Source organism: Haliaeetus albicilla, chromosome 24 (genome assembly GCF_947461875.1).
Source record: "Haliaeetus albicilla chromosome 24, bHalAlb1.1, whole genome shotgun sequence".
NCBI lineage: Eukaryota > Metazoa > Chordata > Aves > Accipitriformes > Accipitridae > Haliaeetus > Haliaeetus albicilla.
In genome coordinates, this window is record NC_091506.1 from 18367234 (window position 1) to 18394868 (window position 27635).

Consider the following 27635-nt stretch of genomic DNA (forward strand, 5'->3'; position numbering starts at 1 on the left):
CTTTAGCCCCCCAACAAATCCACCCCTCTCAAAAGCTCCTTCAACCCTTCACAAGGCTAAAGAAGCAGGGAACTAACCAAGTCATGTCTTAGGAGCAGGACAAAACAAGAATCCATCTCCTTTGTCACCTGGACCAACAAAAATGCCTGAAGTCAAGAAAGCCAAACTGATGCTAGCAAAGAAAGAGTACAATGAGGCTTACAAAATGTCTGCTCAGGCTGTGTGTTTCTAATGCTTTAGCCATTTGCTGTCCACAAGCCTTCAGGCAATTAGCAACTCTGGCCTTGAATGGCTGTAAGACAAGTTTAAATATATGTACACATTTTAAACTTCCTAGATTTGTAACAGTTCAACCAAGGAGCCATCACTTCATCCCTTTAACGGGACGTGAAGACACCAGTGAAACTGTTATGCTTTGACACAGTAGCTCATTTATTATCAAAATGTTGTCTCTTATAGAAGTGGAAAAAACAATTAATACTCTGTACACCAAGAGATGTACTTTGTTTTAATTTCATTTTCTTTTACCAGTCTTAACATTTTCTTTGGATTTTACGGCAGTTCATTTTACTGTATATTAGCTGGTAAAACATATTTTAAGATATTCAATACAGGTAACAGTCACCTCTCATACTGTATACTTAAAAGATGTCTGTATTGACTTCTGCCATGCCAATGGTTCTTCAAGGAGAAGCAGCCCTGTACAACTGCAGAGGACTGCTCCCAACTACATTACATTAAAATTATGATCCTGTGGTATGAGAAAAAACAAACAAGTGATACAACTCCAGCCTACCCGTAACTCATAATCCTTCCACTCACCAAATTTCTTAAGCATCACCTTCATCGCCAAGGGACACAGCCCTTCTGCCACCAGACTCCCAAATTGTTTGGAGACAGCACGACAAGAAAATTTTGCGGTCTCTTTTGACAAACCCACGCTACAAATACAGAGGCTGTACAAATGTAGATGGCTGAACTGTTTAACGTCTTATCCTGTTACCCCAAACCAGAAACTGCTGCCCTGCAGAACATCTGAGGACGGTACATGTAAAAAAAAATGCCCTGAAACTGGCTGTTTTTCACACCTTCGTTTTAGTACACACATGCATGTGCACACACAGAGTGTTTTATAGTTGTGCAAGCTGAAGGTATTCCTGCCCCGATGTGTATCAGGGGAAAATAACCTAAATATGTAACAAAATATATAAATATATATATAATAAAGGAGCAGAACTACACTCCTAAACATTTTGTGATAAATAGCCATAACTTTCAAACCTATTCCTATGAGCAGTTAAATCATTATTTCATTATTAATGGTAGAAACCAAGGAAGGACACATCTAAAGCAAGCCCACTAGTTCACTGCACTGGCAATGCACTGCGAGTATTCTTCCCTTAAAAAATTCTCCACTAAAGCAAAGTTCTATAGTAAATAAAAGCCTAGGTTACGTGTTTCTTTATTAATATCACACTCTGACTGACAACTTTCTATAAATCAATGAGATGGGGCATGAGGCGGCCTCAAAAACAAGATTATTGGCTTAAAAATTCTTGTAAAAAAAAGATAATCTTCAAATATCCTTTGCATTCTTGTTGAATGTCTGGGAAGCACGTGTTTTTTCTTTTTAAGCAAGATACCAAAAATATTGCAAAGGACTAAAAATCAGGTTTTAAAAAACACAGGCTGCACTTCTCACCTAAACACATTTTTAATAACTACATTTTAACACATTTGAAAAGTCTTAAATTTTTTTGAGTTTTGCATACCTATAGTGTCTATGGAGACTACCCAATAATCCTTACAGAGGTTTTGTGGGAGGGTTCTTTTTATTTTTTTTTTTTTTTTTAAGGTTAAAGAAACCAACTATTTTAAGTGGGCTTTTTTTTCTGCTACAGCATGGACTAATCTGTAAGTAATGCAAGCTGCCTAGCAGATGGAAACACTAAAATCTTACTTCAAAATGAGTATCACAACTAAGAGATTTTCCAATACGATACTGCTTCTAAAGGTGCAACCATGATTTGACTTCTGAAGGTATAACTGGACTGGACACACCGTAACTACAAATGACTAAGACACTACCCAGCCCTTCTCTCTCTGAAAGAGCATCTTCCATCCCACCACAAGTGCCAGCAGATCTTAAGCAGCTTTATGCAGGCTGCAGTTGCATTTATATTGTCATTCAAATAAGCAGCTTGGGAAGTACAGCTGGTGTGAAAAATTCTAACTAAATGCTTTTTCCTTTGAAAATCCGTCTATCTGTTAAAAAATGAAGCATTTTGAAGAAGTAGTTCTATTACAGGGAAGTTCAGGTGGGAGAGCGACCGCTTCTGCCGGCTTGCCTGCCCCCGTTCCTCGGCAGCCTCTCCGAGCGAACGGAGAAGGCAGCTCCGTAATCGCAGGCACAAGGACTGGGCAGACGCCTGTGGCTGGGACCAGGAAGGGCACTGTCCCTGTCCCTGCTGATAGCAGTATCTTTAGGCTCCCACGGTCACCATGCAAAGCAAGTTAACCGAGACATGCCTCCACCATTCAGACACAGAGAACTTGGAAAGGAAAAAAAAAGGGGGGGGACCCCCCCCCCCCCAGACCTTCTCAAAGTACCGTAATTCCACTTTGTGGAGGATTTCCATGGCTTAATTGTAAAATGCTGTGTAGCAGGCTGCAAATGTCCTGAGCACGTCTGTGGAGCATCCAGGCTTGCTAGCTGGCAATATCACACGAGTCAAACCAAACTTGAGTTACACTTCAACTGAAAGTGAGATGCCAAAATTGTACTGTAGACTGAGCTACAGTTTTTGGCATGAATTTTAGGGAACTGCAGTGCAAAGCATTGAAAGGCCTGGCTGAAATCTCCTGTCTACAACACTGATAGCCTCCTTCATATGCAAACAAAACAACAAACTTGAATAGAATTAAAGAAGTATCCACCAACAGTGCTCAGTGGTGCAGGAAGTTCTCAAGCACAATCAAAATACAGCCAACTTTAAAAATTCATTACATGTGAGAATAAAAATTTTTAAGAGTAGCAAGAGGTATCATTAAGAGCTCCTATTGAATGGTAGCTTAATGCCACAAAAATCTACCATGCAGAAGATATTAATATGGTTTTATTCATTATAGCTTCAGGAATGCATCTGGAAGGGAACTCGGCTGCCAATTTCTGCTATACTGCTTCTAACCTACTCCTCTCCAGCTCAGAAATACTGTGCTCAGCATATACCTACAAGGTCACAAGTTAACTCCCAATTCAGCTCTGACTCTACGAGAAAGTCACTGAGAAATTAAGGTACCAATCTCTATCAGTCTCCTTTGGTTCCTTATGTACTTCTTCCATGCTCTCAGGACAAAGCAGTGCAGGGTAAGCTAACGCAACCACATGTTCCCAGCCTACCCTTTCTGAAGACTTTCCTCCTGTCGACAGACTGACAGTCTAAGCTTCCATTTATTCTACCATTTATGAAATAATGCTGGAAGATGATGTCACTGGCAATCTGCACGATGCTTGGCACACAGTGAAGGACTAACCAACAAAATACTTTTTAATCATTAATCAAAATATTTCTCAGTAATGGCCTATCGTAAGTCTATCAGCTGTCACACTGCTAAGCCAAAACAAAGGCAACGCTGTGAAAAATGTCGAGCAAAGCATGTAGTCTAACAAATCTGGGGATATGCCACTGGTTTCTAATAGCGTAGTCCTGGCAAAGTACCCTCAGAATTTAATTGCAATTAAGATATTTTCAGTTTATGGGATCCAGCTCTCAATTAACTTCTATAACTAAACTAGGTGATGTAAAACTAACTTACCTTTTTTTGCAACATGGAAATATTTAAGACACACCACCCCATACTGCCCCCCCCCCCCCAAAAAAACCCCCACAAACAACCAAAACAACAAACCCAAACCTAAACACCAAAGAGGCTGTTTATTTAAAAAATGCCAAATACTGGCAGCTCCTGTTGAAGTTGATTGATACTGTGCCCAAGTCAAGCTGGGTAGTTATTCAGGATTTCATAAGCAGCTCTGGTGTTTTACATACACAAAATTGAGAGTACTTGTAATTAGCACCCGCCATGGCTGATGCTTACAGTCTGGCACCCCAAAGATTATCTTTTGATAAATCTCGAGGGGAGCGGAGCACAAGTGCTGCTGGAACAGAGCTGATTTGGAAATACTTTGGACTCTTCAGTCTCACTTCTGCATTTCAAACCTCCTTTCAGCACATGAAATATTCAGATGTTAGCAACTGGAGGCAGCATTAAAAACAGTTACAGTTCATTAAAGCCAGATGGCTCACTTGAATATGAAAAGAAATCAAACATAAGTTGGATGTTGAATTAAAGTAAATCAGCTGGTGTCTAAGGCTTAATATTATTTTAAAACAAAGGCACATGAGACAATGGGGACAGAAGACACCCCTACGGACTGGGGAAGAAGCTACAGAAAGGATCAGGTTTCAGCAAATTCCTTCATGCAAAGGCATCCAGTAAAATCTATTTCAAAACCCTGTGTCTACCATACAGAGCTTCACTCTGCACAGACAGGCAGAAAACCTGTTGCAGAGGTCTGTCAGAGCGGGGAAGGGGTTCTTCAATGCCTGAAACCTACAACTCTGCCACTGAATATGAAGATAAATCTACTGCTCACAAGGAAAGGTGAAGGTCCTTTTTGTTATTCTTGGACCATACCTTGGAGGCGGGAGGAGAGGGGGTAAATGTCATCCTGGTCCCTATGCCCATTCACACATACAACTGTGCTTTTTCACTTCAAGGCAATACTGAGTTCCCTGTGAGAGGAGACGGCACACACATTTCATCTAAAGAGTTTCTGTAACAAATTCTTTTACTGTAGGACTTACAGCTGTGGCATAAACAGTGTCCTGTTCAGCACATCTTCTAATTAGGTCCAGCGTTTGCAGTGGAGATTCTTGTTGGCGTTTCAGAAAGAAAAGCCATTCAGGACAAAAGCAGCCCTCTGTTACAAACTTCTGTCTGAAAAACGTTCAGAAAGAACAATGCGAAGTACCAAACACATACAGATGAGCGCCCAGCCACAGCAGCAACCCTTTCCCAGTGTACAGTTATAAATAGGAAACAACCAGTCATTCCTGTGCTTCCTCGTACACTTTAACTCAGTGACCCTTTCAGTGAATAATCCCAATTCATCTTACTAACGCACAAGTTCATCATAAAAGCTCTTCTGTAGTTAAGATCTAGAACTCTTTATGACAAAATTAGCTGGAAGGAGAGACTTCTCCTTCACAGGGAGAAGACTCTGCACCAACCCTACATACCAGCCCAATCCTGCCACTGCAGTGGATGGAGCTCTGAAAAGCAGGGGCACAGACCCTCTCAAGCCTTATGCCTGATGCTGCTGCGCACAACTGCAGTTACAACCTGTGGCCAATTCCAGATGCTCACTCACCCTCTGCTTTTATTATTACTGCAGAAATAAGCAATTTCCACAGCCTGCAAAAGACGTCAAGCTTTTTTTTAACCTTTTTTCCTAATCTAACAGCACTACAGTCAATGATAAATATAGGCCTCAGCTGCCCCTTTTGCTACAAGAAAATGAGACAGTGGCTCCAGGGGGGAAGGGGGGCATGTTCAAGATTGGTATGCGACTGGGTACTTGCAGGCCACACACCTTATCGACATACAAGCAGATCTCAGCTAGCCAAAATGCAGTTGCAGGGTCCTCCACCCTAGGAGATAAGCCAGGCAGAGAACATCAGGCCTTTGGAAAACACATTTGCACCCTCCCCAAGGACAAAGAGCACCCTCTCCACCTGGCCCAGAAAACACATTTGCACCCTCTCCACCTGGCCTGACTGAGTCTCTGCCAACCCGTCACTGACAGAAGAAAGTCAAAAAATGGAAAGGGCCATCTAGGATGACAACTTAAGTGGAAGTGTTTTAAATACCAATAGAATTTATTTTTAAAAAATCCAAAATCTATAGCACAAACGGAACCCAGCATAATAAACTATTCATGTAGAAGCCAAGTTTATTTTGGGTCTACTTAGAATGTGTAGCACTTGATTCCTCATAAACATTTTAGTGAAGTCCATTACAGGTATACTGGTGAGTTTTGTATCACAGTAGTTTGGAGTACCCTTACTTAGTATTTTCAGCACAAAAAAAGTAAGATACCTAGTAAGCAAATTTCTCAATCAGAACCAAAATCAACAGCGCTGGAGAAAATTAACTTTCAAGCTATTCAGTGCAAGTTTCATTCACTCTTTTGTAGCAATGCACGTGTAGTACAGAAACATCCAAACCCCCATGTTAGGGGCTGTACATTTCCTTAAAACAGACATATCCTTTTGGGGGAAAATGTCAGAGACTCTGGCTAGACAATGCTGTCAACTCAGTGGAAAGATACAGCTGATTACCTGCCATAGCAAATCAGCAACCACCTCCATCAGGGTGCAACGGCAGATATTTGCCTCCTTTGAAAAAATCTCACCCTTGAAATCAGGACTGAGAGAGGCAAAAGCAAACAAATATTCAGAACAGCATTCAGTATAAGAAATCTTTAATATATGTGATGGTAACGAACCGTTTAAAATTCACAGATCAGCAACTGTCTGCATGATCATTCCTGCTACACTCGGATAAGCAACTCACCAAAACCCCACAAAGCTGCGCTGCCGCAGGAGTGTGCAAGCTGCCAATGCTTTGCTCACTCTCCTCTCCCTGACTCGAGGATTTTTTTAACTCCATTCACACTGCAAGAGCAGGGTAGGCACAAAACCAGCCTCTGTATAATCTGCCACATGCTTCTGTGTTTTGTGATTCAACAACCACATCAACGCTTCTCTAAGCGCCCATTAACTGTCCTTCTGTACCCACAGCACCAGAAGGACAGTACACAGCTGTCAGACCAGATATTCAAATTATTTTCTTGAGAAGCAAAGTATTATACACATGTACTTCTACACCCTTCCCTCTTGCCCCATGCCCCTGTCATTCTCCCTGCTGGAGCCCTTGGCAGAGGTCCTACTTCTCCAAGAAAGGGTCTCCAGAGTCCCATACCTCACACAAACTCCTAGTTCTCTAAGCCTTTTCAGGGTTTAAGACCTTTCTTGTATTTTTGTCTTCTCTTATTTAGTCACTAACAGTTAGAAGCCTGGATAACACTCAAGATATTTTCTAACTTTCTGTTGTATAAACAAAGTAAGTATCTCACAAGCACATGCCTACCTAGTATCTGACCCTCCACAAACAAAAGACGAAGTGGAAGACTTCTCACCATCTCCAATTTATGCTGGAATTCCAATTTTTCAAGCCATTTTAACTTATGTTCTGTGATGAGCAAAGATCAATTTCAGTGGCTTTTGCAGGAAAGAAAACCACCTGCCACAAAGGCCTTGGCTCAGCACTGTTAGCACACTCCGAATCTTCCCAAGACAGCCCTGCAAGGCCTAGAAAGTAGACTACAGGTAGGCCAAATAAAGTTTGATGCTTCTAGAACAAAGTAATAAAAATACTACCAATTTCATTAGTCACAGCTGCCGAAGGAATTATCCTGTCCAACGCAGAGAAGAGAAACCTTTGGCTGACTTGCAGTTCTTTAAAGCGTTATTTTTACACACACGTATGGAACAGTAGGTCTATAAACAGGAGCTTATTTGCTTGCTTATGTAAGGATTTATCAAAGATAAACACATCATTGAATCGCCCTTTACTGCAGGTACGATCACCAACATTTTCTCTAGACCACCTTGATAGCATATTGGATGCTCCAAAGCAAAAGCAAAACCTTCCTACATTATTCCTATATTTAAAAAAATAAATTACAGGGGCAGCTATGTTTCCACATTTTTTGCAGTTGCTAGACCAACTGTAACCAGATGTAGTCTGAGTTTACCACCATTCGCTATTGCCCCTCTAAGCTGTCCCTTACGGTCAAATCATACAATTTTCCTCTTTTGTAACAGGTCACAGGTGCACCATCCTGGTGACCAACCCTTCTTCAGCAGCTCTGGCTGCAGACTTCACCTTACGTAGGTATGTTCTGTCCAAGGACCACAGTAACAAACCATCAACTCTCCTTCACGAGAAATTATTATTTAATCAAAAGCAGTCAAAACTTCTGAAATGTCAACCCCTCTAATCCCTCTCTACCAAGTCTCTACTCCTGTAACTTACTTGGGCTTTGTCCTTGCAAGGACAAAAATTGTGCTTGTCTTAACACTCGACTCCTGCTCCTTGCAAAGGAAGCTTTCCTAGAGGCATGGCACAGGATTCCTGCAATCCTTTTCATCTTTTTGCCTGCCACGAGCATGCTCAAGTGTTCTTATCTGAAGAGCTTCTGTATGGCCTCTGAGAACAAAACCCACTGAACATGAAGATTATGTATGTATATAAATGCAAATAGGAACTACTATCACCAGAGTTAGATTAATTGTTAAAACATAGTATGTTTCTTTATCACACCTGCATTGCAACCTCTGCTCACGTACCAGTACTCATAACAGTTCCACCCTTCCATTTCCCTGCTACTTCCATTAAATCTGTTTTAGCAGAAGAGAACTCCAAGTTGTTCATCCCTCCCATTGCAACAGCAACACTTGAGACTCCTCAAGAGACCTGCATTTAAAGAACACACCTGTACTGGGTTTGTGTGGCAAGGTTTTGGTAGTGGGGGGGCTACAGGGATGGCTTCTGTGAGAAGCTGCTGGAAGCTTCCCCTGTGTCCGATAGAGCCAATGCCAGCCGGCTCCAAGACAGACCCACTGCTGGCCAAGGCCAAGCCCATCAGCAACGGCGGCAGTGCCTCTGGGATAACATATTTAAGAAGGGAAAAGAAGTTGCTGGGGCACAGAAATGGCAGCCAGAGAGAGGAGTGAGAACATGTGAGAGAAACAACCCTACAGACACCAAGGTCAGTGAAGAAGGAGGGGGAGGAGATGCTCCAGGCACCTGTGGGGAAGACCATGGCGAGGCAGGCTGTCCCCCTGCAGCCCAGGGAGGTCCACACCGGAGCAGATCTCCACCTGCAGCCTGTGGAGGACCCCACGCCGGAGCAGGTGGGTACCCGAAGGAGGCTGTGACCCCATGGGAAGCCCACGCTGGAGCAGGCTCCTGGCAGGACCTGCGGACCCGTGGAGAGAGGAGCCTATGTTGGAGCAGGTTTTCTGGCAGGACTTGTGACCCCGTGGGGGACCCACTCTGGAGCAGTGTGCTCCTGAGGGACTGCAACCCGTGGAAAGGACCCACGCTGGAGCAGTTCATGAAGAACTGCAGCCTGTGGGAAGGACCCAATTTGCAGAAGTTCATGGAGGACTGTCTCCTGTGGGAGGGACCCCATGCTGGAGCAGGCGAAGAGTGTGAGGAGTCCTGCCCCTGAAGAGGATGAAGTGGCAGAGACAACATGTGATGAACTGACCATAACCCCTATTCCCCATGCCGCTGAGGGGAGGAGGTAGAGAAAATCGGGAGTGAAGTTGTGACGGGGAAGACAGGAGTGGTGGGGGGAAGGTGTTTTAAGATTGCGTTTTATTTCTCATTACCCTACTCTAGTTTGATTGGCAATAAATTAAGTTCATTTTCCCCAGGTTGAGTCTGTTTTGCCCGTGATGGTAATTGGTTGAGTGATCTCTCCCTGTTCTTATGTCGACCCACAAGCCTTTCGTTATATTTTCTCTCCCCTGTCTAGCTGAGGAGGGGGAGTGATGGAGTGGCTGCGTGGAGCTTAGTTGCTGGCTGAGTTTAAACCACCACAAAACCTTAATGTTCTTACATTTCCAGAGAAATTTTCAGAAAATGTAAAAAGGGCAAAGGATCTGCTGTGGAGAATCGAGAACGTAACCATCGGTAGCAACCCAGGCTTATAGTAAGTCGCGTGGCTCCGGAGCATGCTCCACACCTTCCCAATGAAAGTAACTACAGGACTGCAAGCACCTCTGCAGAAGAGGTTAGCCAGCCTGCACCACTGCAGTCCACTGCAATAATAAACACACTTTTTTTATTCCAAGGGTTTATTTAAAAAAAAGGCCTCTGTTTATGACAGCTTCCCAGGGTTTACCCAGTGCCCAAAAACAAAGTGGGCAGAGCATTGCACACACTGCTCTCTTCGCACCAAACCAGCAAACCCCAAAGTTATTGACAGACTTTTAAATCATTGTTTTTTCATGCCCAGACACCTTCAGGACTCGGACAGGTATCCACATAATGCACTTACACTCCCTGTCCCTTTAGCAGAGCCCTTATCCTGCCTGCAGCAAAGGAAACACATTTGCGGCACCCCAGCCTGCACCGTGGACAGAGGCGGTTGGGTCAATGCAGCCAGCTGCAGGACAGGCGCAGGGTCCCGTCACCGCCTGGCCAGTGCACAGCCGATGCAGACACAGCTTGCTTCACTGGCAAACTTAGGTCAGAGCCCCTCACATCAGGTTAAATACAGCAAGTTGCTGCCATTACACAGACAAATAAACAAAAACCTCGCAGCAGATTGAAAGGTTACAGCCTGGCAATCCTTTCTGCCTTGAAAATGTAGAAATGTTGTCTGTGAATGTGCATTTTTATCAGCATAAAAATATTTACCAGAGAAAAGGAGAATCCATTTTGTCACGAAACGACCAATGCTTGTACCTTTAATGCAACCTTTTATTAGAGCTACTTGTTCATCATAGATAAACCAAAAAACAATAATCCATTTAACACAGTTCTGCCAATACAATATATGTGGTGTTTATCTTCTTTCATTTAGGTTATGCCAATTTATGCCAGTTTTGCAATCCCAACCCCCTGCCTGAAGACCAGCTGCTTCCAGGATTTGACTTACTGCCTGGATATGCCTGACTATACACGTAACATGCCTAAAACTGGAAAGCCTGGTTAATAAATGTCGAAACACTCAGGTCCAGCTCAACAAATTAAGAGATCTGTCTTTTACAACCTGTGCTGCACTACCCAGCTGGTAAAGCAATTTCCATGAGACTACACGTTAAGTCCAGGTGAGAATGTAAAAGTCCCAGCTCCGTTCCCAGCTAATTCAAATGCCACCGGACAGCCGGAGCACTCACTTGCCAGGGGAACAACATACAACAGGGTGTCTAAAAAAGTTCCTTTGTATTTATAACTGGTTGCAAATAGAAGCTATTAATAATTGCTTAGTTTGATTCATCAACATTTAAAATAGTGGGGGGGGGGGTTGCCAAGCCATTTGGGTTTAGTTTTGCTTTTTAAAGCAAAATCTCCAGCGTTATTCTGCTTTCTCCATCTACTTTCTATGGCATACAGACTACAAGAATATTGGGGGTTATCGGCCAAATAAAGAAACCAGACAGAACAGACTGCTCTGTTTTCATTGTTGACTTTTTATTACGTATCTTATAGCACAAATACAACTGCCTGAAGTTACAAGTTGGATAAGAAGGAAGAATGTGAAGTTCCTGCTGCTCCCAAGTCCCAGACAACAGCTCGGCAACTTCTTATCCTCTGTATAAAGACATGCAGCATGAATGAGTAAATATTCTCCCAGTAACATGTAGTATAATTCAGGGTTAGATAAAATAGAGCGCTCAGATGGAAAGAAAATTACTCCTACCTCTACTTCTGAATCCCCAGCGCATTTAAGCATCAAATCCCACACGACATAATGATGTGATACAGATGGCTGCCCAACAGAAAGTGATAAGCAAGAGTTAAACTGCCAGCAGCAATGTAACAGCCATGAGATTAAGGGACTCTTTAAACTTAGTTTGAGCAGCCTTTAAGTGAAATGTACACCACCACAAACAGCACTATGAAATATCTAGTTTCTCAGCTTCCCCACAGTAACTACATAAATGGGTACAGTACCTTGGTTTAGACTTTTTAGGTGAAACGACTAAACTTTTTGTCAGAGTCACCACCAGTCTCGTTCTTCTGGCTTGAAATAAAAATGCACAGAACTCGTTTGGATGCTGTTCAAGAGACAATTCTGAGCCAATGCCAAGATTTGAGATCTGCAGTACAGAGCCCTAGAGAGCAACCTGTGGAGAGCTATAGGTGGCAAAGTGGATTGCATAAGCACTTAACAACTATTAGCTCCAAAAAAAAAAAAAAAAAAAAGAAAATCACACCCTTTCCATGGTCTCAAGGAAGAGCACTTTCATTGCTAAATGATAGAAGACAAAGCACCAATGGATGAACATAATTAAGGATATCAGCTATCCACTATGTGAGAGAAAAGTGTTTTAAACCAAAAAGTACATTCATTGCACATATATTTTAGGCAATTAACAAAGATACAAATTCATCTGTAAGTGCCTGAAACATGAAAATTACTGGAGAAATCTGCAAAAATTCACCTGTTAGAACACCAGATTGGAAAACTAATTTCAATGCATGAAGGATGTCAGTCCTGCAGATAAAATATGAAGGTCAATGCAGTCTTAACGAAGTTACAATAAATAGCTCCATAATACTGTACGAGGCTTGATTTATTCAAACAAGCCCTCTTTGCCCACTCATATTCTGTGCATACGTTATAGGAAAGTCTTTGAATAAAATCTGAGCAGGACACTCAACTTGGCTTAGCACTCAAGTCATGTAAAGGGAAAAAACCCTGCACTATCTTCCAAATTCTTTCTTGAAACTGAACTCCTATTCCAGAGAACCACCTAACGGATGTCACCACTGCAGACAATACAACAGTTAAAGGAAAAGATATGGAGGGGGAAGGAAGGTACTTTGCAAATATGACATTTAAAAAAAAAGTCAATCATATAAAATGCTTTTAATATGTAAAAGCATACTCCTACTTGTTTCCTTCCTTTGTCATGTCATTGAAATAGTACACAATACACAAAAAGGTATTATATTACAACCATCTCTCAGAAGAGCTCCTAAACTACAAGCTACACACATAAAGGGCAACTGTCCCTCGAATGCCAACATAACCACAGGACAAACTCAGACCCCATCAGCCAGTGAGGGCTCACACCACCTCCAGACATTTGAGATGCACAATAAAGCCCAGCTTAATACCAAGGACATCTATTCCCAACAAGGACACTCTCTACCCCACAACACAGAAGTTTAAAGGTTGGGAGCTAAACACATTGACATCTAGTTATAGATCCCATCTTCTTAGAGCAAGCAGAAATCCAACACATCTCCAATGCAACTGGTACTCTTTGGTGCACATCACTTGTGAAATTATAGCCAATCTCCTAGATCTTGGTTTAAAAATAGACTTGCTGGTTTAACCTTAGGTTCCTATTTTTAAAATATTGGCACTGATATTAGGGGACAACGAAGGGAGTGGCATCTCATTCATACTTCTTTACAGACATGGAGCATCAGGCTTCCTTCCCTGAGCAAACAACTAACCCCTGTTAGTCAAATTGTCAATGGCAGGCCAGAGTAAAAGTATCTGATTTCAAAGGTTGTCGTTTTGGTACCATATAATTTCAATTTAAATAATTCAAGTTTAAATAATTTCAATTAAAAAAAACTTAACGAAGACTCTGTATTTGTTTTTATGCATGCTAATGATACTTGAACATATAGTCTATACACACAGATGCAACTGCGAATCAAACTGCTGTCTAACAGACAGAAAACTTATTTTAACAAGCAGCAGCACTAAAAAAAACCCCATGAGTGCAAATAAAAGCTGCAGAAGCAAATAGGACACAGTTTTATCAAAAGCACTCATCACAACACATCGAATGGGATCAAAACAGACTCGGAACTCATAATTTTCCTTATGAAGAAATTAACTTACTCCTGGGTAGCCAGTACAGGTCACAGAACAGGGAAACAAAACAGGGAAAGCCTGTGGCTGCAGAAGTTGCCTTTGGCAAGTGAAACCAAGTATCATCTTCCCTAGCAAGGACTCTGTGCTAAGTACTATCAAGAAGTAAGCCTCAACCTACCAAGTGAATTCAAGTGCTGGAGCTAATATGTTTGGGAAGTGATAAACGGAAGCAGGATTTTAAAAAGTGACAACCACACCCAACGCTCACTTAACACACTCTACAAAGCCAGCTCATCACCAAGACCATCAGCGCTCAGGCCTTGCTTTCAGAAATGCTAATAAGCAGTTTTTCATTTCAGACGAAACCTGAGAGTAAATGAGACTACAAACTTTCAGGAGTCAGGACTCCAGGCCTGTTGTGTCATTTTCTTCACGAAACTGTGTTGCAGACTACGGCATCGCTTCAGCACTTCTATGCCTCAGGTTTTTATTTTCATAGCTTAATCTCACTGTTTCATTACCGTGAAAGGCAATGTCTCATTACCACAGAAGTACTGGCACACCACCAAACAGCATTGCAGGCGGCAGGTGCCGGCACTATCACAGCATCTGCAACAGCCCCGCTCTGCACTCCCCTCTCCCCTCCCGCTACCTGGGAGCCAGCAGCGTGCACATACCCCTCCTGCTCCGCAGCGCAGGACAGGCTCCAAGCAGGGGCTGCACCTCCACTCCTCCTTCCAGCCGCTGCTGTTTCCTCCCTGGGGCCCAGCAAAGCACCGCTGCCTCATGTGCAGCATCAACGATTTTGTGATGGTACTACACAAGGAGAAAGAGGATCAACATCACAGGATGGAGCAGGCATTTGTAGCAGTTGAACGTGAAGGTACCATCTTCCCCTGCTAACAGTTCACTGCAAGGAGAACTCTTAGTGCCCTGCACTAAGTCAGCCTGGGGCCAAGGAGCAATGAGGACATCCCCGCCCCCATCCTCGCAACCCTACAACCTGTGACTGACCCACTCTTCACAAAGATCACTACTAGAACAGTACAGAAATACCAGCAGCACAGAAAATTAAATAGTAGCAGGTTTCACTTTTTCCATAAGGCTATGTTCTCTTCTCCTTCCCCCTGGTAGACCAGCTCAAGCATCAATTTAATGCACACTACTTGTACACCATTCAAATCTCAGACCTTGACAGGACTACAGTGATTTCCTACTCACAGGCATTCCCTAATTTAAAAGCAAAAACATGACTGTGAATTCCCATCTTAAAACAGAGGGGAAGCCAAAAACAAAACTATGATTCTGCCATGCATGGCAGCCAATGGGGAATGTATCTCAAAGGCTATGTCCCTTTGCTCAAGTCTCCAAATGTAAATATAAGAACTTCTAATTCCATTTTTATTAAATATACTCGCTTTCCATCTGAACTATTTGAGTAAAAATTGCCACCCCAAGTCAGAAATCCTAGATGAGGCAAAATTCAACTTCCTACAATGCATATTTAAAGATCCCTTAACAAAAACGGTGTTGAAGGCAGGTTATCCTACATCCTAACTTCTACCAACTCTTCAAAAAAAGCCCTCTACAGTTTGAGTTTGGCAGTCAGATCTTTACTTTGATCCCCAACTTGTTTCATAGGTTTCCTGTGCACTCTGAAACAGCTACAGTGCTGTTATCATGAGATGCATTCTGACCTGAGCTGCTCCATATCTTCCAAAGATAGCGTCGCTGATGAAATGTCACGGTCCCTGGAGAAGTAGGAAGTCTTGAGTATAATCACCTCAAACTAATCTCATCTAAGTTACTTTAAAACTGATTCAACAAGATTCACCAGCCCAGTGCAGGATCTATCACTCCCACATGACAAATGATAAAACTGCAGACGAGGTTACGTGATTTCCCTGTGGGTGCAGGAAAGCCCATGGTGGAACCAGGATCAGAAGCAGCTCAGCAGTCTGATGTGGGGCTGTATGAGCTGCTGAAGTGGTGTACCTCTCAGATACTACTGGGGCTTCAGATTTTAGCAGCAAAAATAAGTGTATTTTCCCCAATGGTGACAAATATGACTTTATTGACACTGCTCAAATGCTAACAGCAAAGCCAGTGATACTGAGTAACTAGACAGAAATATCTGAATTATTTAGTAGACAGTGCAGAAGCACCAAACAAGCCAAAGCCTAATGTGACCAAGAAAAGAACGGGGGGGGACAACAAAAAACCCAAGAGCTATTAGTTTTCCCCTGAAGAGAAGAAACAGCTGACTGCATGACTGCTGGATTAAGACAGCAGCCATGGCAGAGAGGAGGGTGCAACTACACGGCCAAGGACGGTGTCAAGCAGCACTGCTGCTTTTTGAGAGCCAACTACTACACTGACTGAGCTGCAACATGAGACAACATCCAAAGACTTTTTTTTTTTTCTTTTGGACAATCTTTCTGAAACACTACCCAAAAAACCAAAGTACTCCTTGGCTAGTATCAGAGAAGAAGGGGAATGGAAAATGCAAATTTCAACCACTCCTTTTAATAATCCTGTAGAGAAAATCCTGACCAACTGATCACGGCTAACATTTCTTCAAAGGGAACATTTCTTCCTCATTTAACTTACAAAACTCTGTCTCCTGCAAATGACATTTTATTTATAGCTGTGGTATTTGCTGTATAACTGATTGGGGAAGGCTGTAAATGAGCATCATTGCATATATATGGAAAACAATGATAAAGCAGTCATCAAAAAGCTACAGAAGATTTAAATATTCAAATACAGCAATCTGCATAACCCCCACCTGAATTTTAATTTTGCAGAACTTATTTCACAGCTTTGTGCTGTAGATGATCTGTGCAAGCCATTTCTTTTCCACAGAAAAATGGCATCTTGCACTTTAAGAAGTGTCCACCAATTTCCAATCATATTTACTTTAATTCTTGGCGTGAAGGTAAAGGAGGATTTGCCGCAGGAACACAGGTTATTTTTTCAAAGTCTAAGTGCTCAAGGCAAGAAGGCAAAGGTAAAGACACTGATGAGCCACAGTAAGGTTATGGTGGCACTGAACTGCATCGAGGCTCCTCACCTGCCAAGCAAAACAAGGTTGTTACTAGCAGCTGTCTAAAATGCAAGCTATCAAAACGGGAAGGAGAGGAAAACAGTGCTGCAGAGCTAAGGGAGATCAGACATCACAGCGAACCAGCCTTTATATTGGAGCAAGGATTTCCAAAGGATAAAGAAGACCAACTCGTGGAGGACCCCACAAAGAACAGGCTTGTACCAAGCAGATCAAAAAGATGTATTCACAAACTGGAAGGCTAAATTAACATCTGTGAGCCTGCCCATATGGCAGCTTTGGACCTGGTATTACTAAGAAAGCACTTTAGCTAAAACACAAAACAAAACAAAAAAAAACCCCAAATGAAAAACCAACTCTCTTGCAGCCTTGCAGAGCAATGCAGTGCTGAAGGCCAGAACATACAAAACCATACATTTGCACTTCATATGCTGCAAACACAACAGGTAAGGGAGATCAGGAGCTTTTCTTGTTCAAACCTTATTCTGAAATCTTGACCAAGGCAGATTCTGAGCAGTTTTTGTTTCCAGGCTATGGGATTTTAAATGTTATCTTCTGCGTGTGCTCATTTAGTGGTACTAGTTAGTTTTTCAACATTTTTGATCGTAGAGATTGACTGTTGCTTTGGAAATAGCACTGTTTCATCCTTAGTGCAGCTTGGATTCAAAAGTGGGAACAAGAGACTATTCCTCAGACAACAAGAAAAAGATCATTTTTAGCACCACTCAATTCCCTGACCACAGAAGCATTGTATCATATATATTTTAAAAAGTATTATGTCTGAAAAGTTTAAATTTGAGAAGAAAAGCCTCAAGAAGGAAAGGGTGTTAGGCTCTTTCCCATGGTACAAACAAAACTGGGGAGGGGGGGAGCCAGAGAAGGAAGAGGGAAAATGGGGGGTCAGTATAAAAGCAATCACTGCAATCTTGTCCTAAGGATCAGAGAAACAAAAGGCAAAAGAAAGAATAAGCACCTAGAAAACATTCAGTTGCTTCAGAAATAAGATTTTTCTCTTACAAACATTAACTAGTTGGTCCAGAGATTTCCATGAAGGAGTTGGGGTCTGAGCAAATCAAATGCTTTAGCAAAAGACTTGGTAATTTGTTTTACTGATCTACACCACGCTGCTGTAGCAAATCTCTTCTACATTTAACATTCCTGCCCTACAAGGCCCACTTACTGGCACTTCAGGGTGAAAGTGAGCACTTCCTAGATCTAAAGAATGTAGGGAAAAAACAGAACAAAACGAAACAAAATAAAATCAAATCAGGTTGCCTACGCAGGTCTCATTCTGTCAAACTCTTCGCAAAAACAAAAAGCAAACAAAAACTCTTGCTCTTGCCCACACAATGACCACCCCAGGTCGACATACCCAGTTTCTTTCAGGACTAGAAGCTTTTCTTCGCTTCAGCCAAACAAATCCATGACATCGTACTTCTGTGATGTGAGAAAAGGCTCCGAGAGCAACAGCCCAAATTGCTTATAATTTCCTGCATCCATGAACTCTACAGCATTCATTACTACAATAAGCACTGTAAATATTTCTCACAGCCTCCTAAATTGTCAGCTTTCAAAGATTTTTACTGTTTTATCTTCAACTTTCCACACTGTCTTCTCTACATGATGGTACAAAACCCCAGACATGCTGCTACCGAGATGACTGCATTATTTAAATAACAACCGAGTTAAATTTTCATTGACATTAATTATAAGTTGGTTCATTAGTATGTCAGTTACTGTGATAAAACTCAGGTACTGAGAGGAAAAAATCTGCTGGCTGTTTCTGGCCCAAATTGGTTGCGTGCATCGTGGCTTTATGCTGGCTTAGGACAACCCATGAGGCTGGGGACATGCTCAGTGTGATTCATGCTTTCAGCTCTCAAGCACCAACACTCGAAAAGGACGGCTTCTGAAGAGGAGAAAAGGGGAAAAGAGCAGGAGAGGGAGTTTGCCTCTTAGAAATCAGCATGAGGGAGAAAACTGGAATAAATGTAAATTTTTCGGAGCTGTCCTCTTCCGCTCCTAAATTTTATTTCAGTCCAGCACTCGCTTTCAGATGAAGATGAAATGGAGAGTTTAGATTTTCAGTGTGTGAAGGGAAGTGAAAACACAGAGCTGTCTCACACTTCCGATTCAAACTACCCTGACATAAACAGGGAGATTCATGTAATTGCTTTGCCCACCTCCACACCTGGATTCAGTGAAGAAACAGTGGACATCATGCTGACCCTGGGTCTGCACCACAAAAAATCTTCCACCTGCACCATGCCTCCACAAACAAGTGAGCAACAATGAAGAGAGCAAAAATCAAAGTGCTAACAATTAATGTCCAAATAAGTTCTTGCCTCAACATGTGCTATGAGAACCTTTGATGTTAGAGAAAGAGGAGGAACCTAGAAGAAAAGGTCAGGCCTTCCTTGAGAATGACAGCTCCTCAGGGCTCAGCCTCAACATGGAACAAGGAAACGTATTTCAAAAAGATGTTTGCTCCTAGACTCTACCCCTTACCTGGTTTTAAAAGACTTGTGAGTATTCTTTACAACTTGGCTATAGATCCACGCATAACTAAAATAAGGCTGCACTACTCCCAAAAAGGCAGCTCCACACCCACTCATTCATCCTTCTCCCACGCCAAACTTTCCACTGGAGCAAACTCACACAGCAAAACCAAACTGGAGACTGTGTCCTGGCTAAAACTCCCCCTTATAAGATTTATAACAAAAACTATCCCCTTCATCTTCCCAGTCAGATACAGCACTCAATTCTAACAGCAACGATGAATGAGATTTCATAACTTCAGTTATTTATAAACCTGTTAGTGTCACATCATCCTGGCTATCATACAATGTTCATTGATTCTGCGATCTGTTGGGGCAGTAACACCCATTTTGCATGGTACAGTATGATGGAGCAAAGGCTCCATTCTGATGGAGTCATAAGAAATATTTAAGCACAGACCAGAAACTACACAGCTCGGAGTAACAAAATGTTTACTTTCTTCATTTACATGAACTCCCCAAACTTTTCAGGCAGGAATTTACTTGCAACACCAGCACCTGAAGGAGCATGGCACGTAGCTCAGTGACCCCATTTTGCTGAGAAGGGATGTGCAGCAGAGGCTTAAACACGAGCTTGTGCTGCAGTCACTGAGCAGTTTCGGGTGGTTGCCACTGCACATTACAGCAGACTGGCAGAGTGTTCTGTAGCACCCACATTTTGTAAATCTCTCCCTGCATCATGGCAAGAGAAGCCACAGGAAGACAGCACACAGTTTGTCAGACTATGACTTTGCCGATCAATGCAGTCTGACTTACAAGCTACACAGCTGCTTTTAATAAGTTTCAATGTGCAAAACAGTAGCTTGAATCATACTTTCAGGTTAACTGCACTTTCAGCAATAACCGATTTCTTTAAGCCCCAGTCCCAAATAATGTTCAGGACGCCTTGAAACCCTTTTTTCCCCTTCTAGTTGTTTGCTCTCAGCAGCAATGCTTCCCACCCGCCAGAGTGTGCGCTGAGCAACTTCTCACTGCCACCTAGCAGCCGTCTTCCCCCTCTTCCTTTCCACCCGCTAGCTCTATATATGCATATTACACGTTGTGGACTGAAGTGAACACCAGCGCTGTTACAGATAGCTTTAGGACATTTACACACCACAGTCTTCAAAATAAAAAAAACAATTCACAACCAGCACAAGGGAAGTCAGTCTTGTTAAATACGTTTAATATTGATATTTGACAAGCTCTACATATTCAATCATTGTACAGGCACACACACAAAGTTGAGTTGTGTTAGTTAAATTATATTTTAGTTATTATAAGGATAAAATTCCACTGTGCACTTTTACTTTTTTAATCCAAGAACCTGTGGAACTGAGACACATCCATTTATGGAAGGAGTCTCCTTAAAGCTGGTTCTGATGAGAAAGCCATTATGCCCAGATTATGTGAAATAGGCACAGCCATGCAGGGGTTTGTATTTATCACCTAAGTTCTGTCATTATGCTGTTTAACTCATGTATTAGTTAAGTTGTCCTTGATAAGCTAAAAAATAAAAATAAAGAAAACTTACATCAATTAGGAATAGATCCATGTGAAATAAAAGCATTCATACAGCAACAACAAAAAAATAATTAGAAGTTCTATATAGATGATGGTTACCTCTGCTTCCCTGATGACAGCAGTTCTGACAAGCACTTGGAGGGGTTATGTCTTTCAGCATTCACTAGTACTTGATTAATTGCTCCTGACCAGTTTCCCATTCAGTGTTGAACACAAGATGACCTCATCTATGCTGGTATTTAAAGTACATGGAACTGTACCCAACATTCAGGCATATTATATAAACTACGTTAACCAGCATAAATAAAGTGGCTTGCACATCGTTACATGTACTCTTTCCATGTTACAATCTGAGGAAGGAACCCCTCTATTCATTCCTTTGGGTGACCAGAATATGTAGGTTTTCTCAATTCAGCTACAGCAGTACTCTCCATGTGCATCCTTTATCAATGAATGGAAGGCCAGGCATATGGTGTACTTCATCGTTTTAGTTTGCCAAGAAAGCCGACAGGCAGACTAACAGTTAATAAAATAAGCATCTATTATTACACTAACACTGAACTTGTATACTTTAGAGAAGACTGAAGCTATTTTACTCCATAGCAGCTGTGTTTACACTATAGCACAGTCTGGTACCTCCGAAACTCAAGTGAACTTGTATCTGACAGTAACTATGCTGGTTCCAAGGGAAAAAAAAACCCCAAAACTGTTAAGAGGAGAAACACACTTCAGCTTCTTGTGTTAAATGAAAATTTTTACTTCAGCTGCTTTTAAAGGTACTACAACTTCATTTACCATGGACCAGGAAAACAAACTGAAACTAAAATATATTGAAAACAATTGTTTCATCCATACAGTAGTATCATATGAAAATTCATCTGTGCCCACCAGATCAAACTTTTCCCTTCTCCCCCAGCAAGGTACACAAATACATTTTAATCAGTATGAGAGCCAGTTTACAGTTTAGACTCTGAGCTACACCCATCAGTCACTGTCAAGAACAGAGCACCTGTCCTCTAAAGTTTTCTTCAGATGAAAAGAAAATGTCCATTGTCAAGATAATTCAGTGTTACTTTTTATTGATTTAGGCTCAGTGGATATCTTCCGTTCTCCTCTTAGCACTCACTGAACAGAATGGGAAATAACACTTTATCTAGAACTATCAAAAGCTTTAGACATCTATTCTGCATGATGCAGTCAGCTGGACCAGATCTCTGGAGCTGCTTACTCAGAAAAGGAAAGATCTACTTGCTTTCACCTGAAAAACCATGGTATACATTACGTTGAAGATGCAAGATCCATCACAACAGGACCACAACAGCAGTAAGCCCCCAGCTGGGGAATGCCATTAGCCTTTAAGCATCATCTCTGAGCCTTCTGCTCTGGCTAAACAGAAAAACCATTTGGTAAACCACAGCACTGGCACGGACACAGTGATCAGTGCTCCAAATTTGTGAAGCCACACAGCAGCCACAGCCAGCCCACCTCCCAGCTCCTGGCACAAATAGCACCAGTTGTTCCACCTGAGAAAGCCAACCCTTCTTCAGCCTGGCCATTTCATTCATTGCTCAGGATACAAGATAAAGTTGTTCTGTGGGTTTTACTTAATATTTCTTCTTGCACAACCGCTCTTCTATTTTAATTGAGGCTTACTCCATTTGCCTTTGGTTTATGGTGCTAGATCTGGTTTGGACTGGAGAACACAGATGGTTTCTCCTGAGCTTGGAGTAACACAGGTAGAACAAATCTAAAAAGCAGTAAATTATGAGTTCAAAGGTCTCCTATTGCCCAGCATATCCAGATAAGACTGCTGCCTCTCAAGAGCAGCAAGACAATGGCTGCCTGCTAGTTGCAGCCAGGCTCTAAAGATGGGAGTGCGATAGTCCATTTTTCCTGCAGTGTGCTGCTTTCCTAGCACTATTCTCCTCTAAGAGCAAGGAAATGAAACCGCACAGTGTATCAGCCAGTTTGTCTGCTTTGTCTCGGCTTCCTTCTTGCCCAGGAGAAAAGACAAAAATAATACAAATTAGAAAGGTCTGAGGGAAAGTGCTGCATCTAAGTATAGAGAGAGGGATGCACTCCTCCCTCCCAAGTGGGGGACAACACGGTGAGAAGACTGAGGAAATTTGGAATTTACCGCTGGCTTTTTTCTCAGGCTGGCTGTTTCCAGGTAGTTCCACTGCCTGCAGATATGTAGGTGAGGCTGATCAGAAAAGCCTTCCCAGAAGGCCACTGCCTTCCTAGTAGGCAGCTGGGGATTAAAGAAGTTAGAGCCAAATGCTGCTCAGGACTTTAAGTTAAAATTCAGAGCCGCTCTTATATTGCCTGACCTACCTGCTCCAGAGTCATGTTCATTATTGTTACTGCAAACACAAATGAAACCAAGCAAGTAGTGGCAATGACACACGTCTAACACCATCGACGCCTGAGTAGCGTGTGTATGACCGGCTTTCATTTAACTGATCCACAAACCAGAGTTCGGTGAAGAGCAGTCAGGTGGTTACACCCAGCACTGCCAGAGAACTGCTCAGCAGACTTATCTTCTCATTCTTTTAAATTACTAAAAGTGTAATTAGTTCTGGTTTTAGTTGTCACTGAATACAGACAACTTAGATTAGCTTAGCAATACTGCACAATATTGGGCATGCTCTCAATTTGAGTAAACCACACACTGGCTGACTGCCTCTGCTCTCAGTACATTTTCTTATAATGCAAAACCCCAAGTTAATTTTTTCATAGCTGGTGCATTTACAGTCAGTTAAGACAGAGAGATCACATCATAAACATCTCTTACCAAGAATTTGTAACTACCCAAAAGGCACATAAATGACAGTGTCTTTTAGAAATATCCTCTTGATCTTAAATGGATGCCTACCAAAAAAATAAAATATCCCAATTCTGTTATAGTGATTTTTAGTCATCACTATAAGCACAGCTTGTAGTACTGTGCTACCAAGAGATGGTGGGCAGAGGACACACAAAATTAGTTTCCACAATTTATAGCAGCACTGATGTTAAAGACAATAAATGCAATAGGAATAAATAAAGTAGGAGTTAAGTTAAATGCCATGAGGGCTTATTAATTTATAATATAACTAAATTAATCCACTATCAGTATCTGAAGAAAAACTACTGAAATCAAATGCTCTTGGGGAGTTGTTAAGAGGAAATGAGAAATTAGGTTTACTCTTCACTGCCACCTCACTGTTTTAGCAATATGGGATTCCAGGCTCCCACTCCAGATCTTCTGTTTTAAACAGTAAAGCTGAAAATAACCTCCTACTTTAACAGCATGTACTTTTTCTTCTCTGATGCACTAAGCTAAAGACTTAATATGGGAGTGTTGTCTGCAGACAGCAAAACAACATCTGGCAGCTTTCCGAGCATCCCATCTGAAGTGGCTCTACACCATGTAGTAGCAAACTGCAAAAGAAGTCAAATCATCTGGTGGCAGAGCTGGGTAATGCCCCAGGTACAACTGGAGTCCTCACATCAAATTTCTACTTACTAGAGACTCAGACTATTATTGCAAATTGCTGAACAACTGTATCAGATGTCCCAAGAGGGGACAGGTGCCTGCCGCTGGTTTGTATTGTACTTGTACTTCACAACAGCTTTCTCCTTCTAACACAAATAGGAAACAGAATTCAGCTCAGGCGTGCAAGGTCATGTGGGACTTCTGTGATAACACCTGAACTGATGCTGCTGTGTGACACTATTCTAATTTGCAGTACTGAGCTTTTACTAAAAAAGGGTATTCTTGCAAAGAGACAATAGTAAGGGTCATTTTTTAAAAGGGAAAGCTAAAAGAGATTACATTCATTTTAAAAGCATCTCCATCTACAGTGCAGACTTCCATGACCAAAGCTAATCCATACAGGCCACTTCTGTCACAGGTGAATGAGACCTTGCAAGAAAAGCCCAGCAGCATGACACCATGATGATGTAATGTCACACAGGAAATCAAAATTTAATCAAAAATTGGAGAAATTGCAGATCTCGGGTTGGTCAAAACAATCAGGTTTCAACACAGCTTAAAGCATGTGGAACACGTCAGCACTTCTTAGAAATCCCACTATAGTAATTCATACCACAGCTTCCTTATTCAAAATTTCTACCCAATTTTTCTACATGACCTCCAGGGAGCACTTACTCCAACAGCAAGTTCTGATTGCCATCTCAGTTATTAAAATGTATTAAGTGGTAAATGTTAAAATGTTTATTAAATTATTAAAACATATTTATCAACAGCATAGCCTTAGATATCAGATTAAACAAGGCCTAATATCTAGCTTTTCACCTGCTCAGTGAAATATCTTTCAGCTTTATAATGACAACATCAGAGAAATAAATTACATAAATTTAGGAGGAGAACCAGACACCATCAGAAGAACAGGAAACCTCATGGTTAAGGAGAAACTGTAATCAAGTAAAGGGAAGACAGAAATTTTGCACATCATACAAGTTTCCACACGCTAATAATCAGTCACGGTCAAGTAGCTGAAAAGGCCACCTGACACGTTTATGTTGAGAAAGCTAGATGGCTCAAGGGATTTGCAAGACATTAAAGTTCACCTAGGAAATGGTCCACAGTTTGATCAGCGTAAGTATCTTGCATGTACACTTAATGCAGGTTAAGAATACCCCCTGCTGTTGCAGCTGAACTGCACTGTAAGCAAGGGTGAGCACAGATAAGGAGTAAGAGGAAACCTCTTACTAAACCAGTTTTGATAGAGAGAGAAATCATTGCATGTGAAGAAGCTCCAGGTTGCCAGTGTGATGGCAGCTCAAGCTGGAAGGTCAAAAACCACTGATGTGATGTCTGTAACACAGCCTAATATAAAGTAAGGCAGGTACCATGAGCCACTAACAACAGCCTGCATGTGCTCCTTGCATTCTTCATATTGGCCAGAAACCAGGCTTAACTGGCATGAATAAAAATTAGATATGCTTCCTTTCTGCTTTAACTAGAAGAGACAAATATGTTTGCTGCAATTACATACACATAACAATGACCGAAAAGCTGCAACAGCCGAAAACAAGAATTTTTCTTAACGTTTTTCTTTTTTTTTTGTCCTCACAAGGAAAAGATTCTTATGGAAGGTCTTCAAGCAACAAAGAGCTTGCAGATAATGAAAATGGATCATTACATTTTGTGCATTATGTGCACATTAAACCACAGCCGCTCTATTCCAGGTCTTTTTACTCTGGCATACTGTTATTTCTGGGACATAAGACTCCCCAACACAACCCTGACAAGCAGAGATACGGCCAGGGGTCCTTCCACGCACTAGGTACCTCCCCTTCCTCCGATCAAGATTCAAAATCTTTCTTCCAGCCATTGTATTCACTGTAATACTCTTCATCTTTTGTCCAAAAGCATCCTGATAGCATGAACAAGCAAACATGAACCCTCTAATTTTCCTCATGTCACTCCGTATAATTTTTAAGGGGTTTTTCTATTCGGATAGATACGATCTTGTTTCTATTCTAACACAATATTCCATTTCGGTTTTTAAAACCTGATAGGCAACCCGCAAAAACCCAGAAGGCACATTACACCTCTTATCTGCTGCAACTCTGAACTAATGTTACTGCAAACTTCGTGTTATTTTCATGACAGGACAAATGGTTTCAGCCTTTTTTTATTTATATAAAGTCTGCAAAGGCTTTGTCATTTTGCAGGGGAGAGGGTGGTAAGAGGATGAAGAGGTAAACCAGCAAAGGGGTGGTTTTCCAGTGTTAAATTTTATCTATCTAGCAAGATTATAGTGTCTACATCAACGGGAAGACTTTTAGCCTAAACTCACTCTGCTTTTTAAATAAAAGTTAACAAATACGTAATGAAAAATTACCAGATAATGTTAGTTGTCACTGCAGCTTCCTATAGAGGACTATCAAAACTATCTTTTTAGGTTTAAAACAATTTATAAAACTGGATTATTTTGATAAAATCAGGTTAAGGAACAGCCACACATGAAGCCTTACTGACTGATGTAAGGGAATAACAATACAGAGAAGTTTAAATAAAGTTCAAAGTTAAAATAAACTTGCTAAAAGTTATTGGTTTACAGTTGATTGGTTATTGAAGGGAACAGGATAACAAGTCATAGGGATCAACACTGTATTTGACTATTTGCAGCAGAGTTAAGGCAATGCCTTTGCAGTTTATAATTTTTTAAAAAAATTTTCCAAATCACAGGCCACCCTTCCTTAAGTTTTTCAGGTGGATGAACTAAAACTAGGCTCACTTTCCGTTAAATAACTTCCACTTGCTTCTCTGAAGCAAACTTCAGACAACAGATAAAGAGAATTATCATGCACAGCCTGTTGGCAGAGAAGATATTTTATGACCAAGTCAATTAAGGGAGTCATCTCAAATGTACATCTACAGCCTGCAAGCACATACATGCATGTCTCATTAAAGAACAACCCTAATGATTAAGAAAACAAAACAAAACAGAAGCTGAAAGCAAGTGTTGACAGAAGTATATCCCCAGAATTGCAGTGGCAATAATAATTAGGCTTCAGAGTTAACAACCCACTGACAAAAGTAGGAAGATACAAACATGCATGAAAGGCAAGACAGAGTGTTGGTGCCTTAGGTTTTTTTTATAAAAATACCTAACTCTTATAAAAGTAACAATAGTAAAAATGGCAAATTTCTGTTGTGGGGGAACTGAGAGTCACCTGTGAGTATGTATAACTGCCTTGTATTTCATCTGTTCTGTAGGTCATTCTTTACACTTCTTTGGCACCTACAGCACGCGAAAACTGTTGAGCCCTGTAACTTTTTGTACGAGAA

At 41.5% G+C, this 27635-nt stretch overlaps 1 protein-coding gene across 2 annotated transcripts in view; it reads right to left on the reverse strand.

Annotated features, from left to right (window-relative positions):
* Positions 1 to 27635, reverse strand: part of SFMBT1 (Scm like with four mbt domains 1) — an 85037-nt gene that overhangs the window by 41733 nt on the left and 15669 nt on the right. Inside the window, exon 1 of one of the 2 annotated variants that reach the window (XM_069812460.1) lies at positions 203 to 469. The exons of the other annotated variant lie outside the window; for it this stretch is intronic. The gene's annotated coding sequence lies outside the window, so the exon portion shown is untranslated. Of the gene's footprint in view, positions 1 to 202; positions 470 to 27635 lie in introns of those variants that run through there. 2 annotated transcript variants of the gene reach the window in all.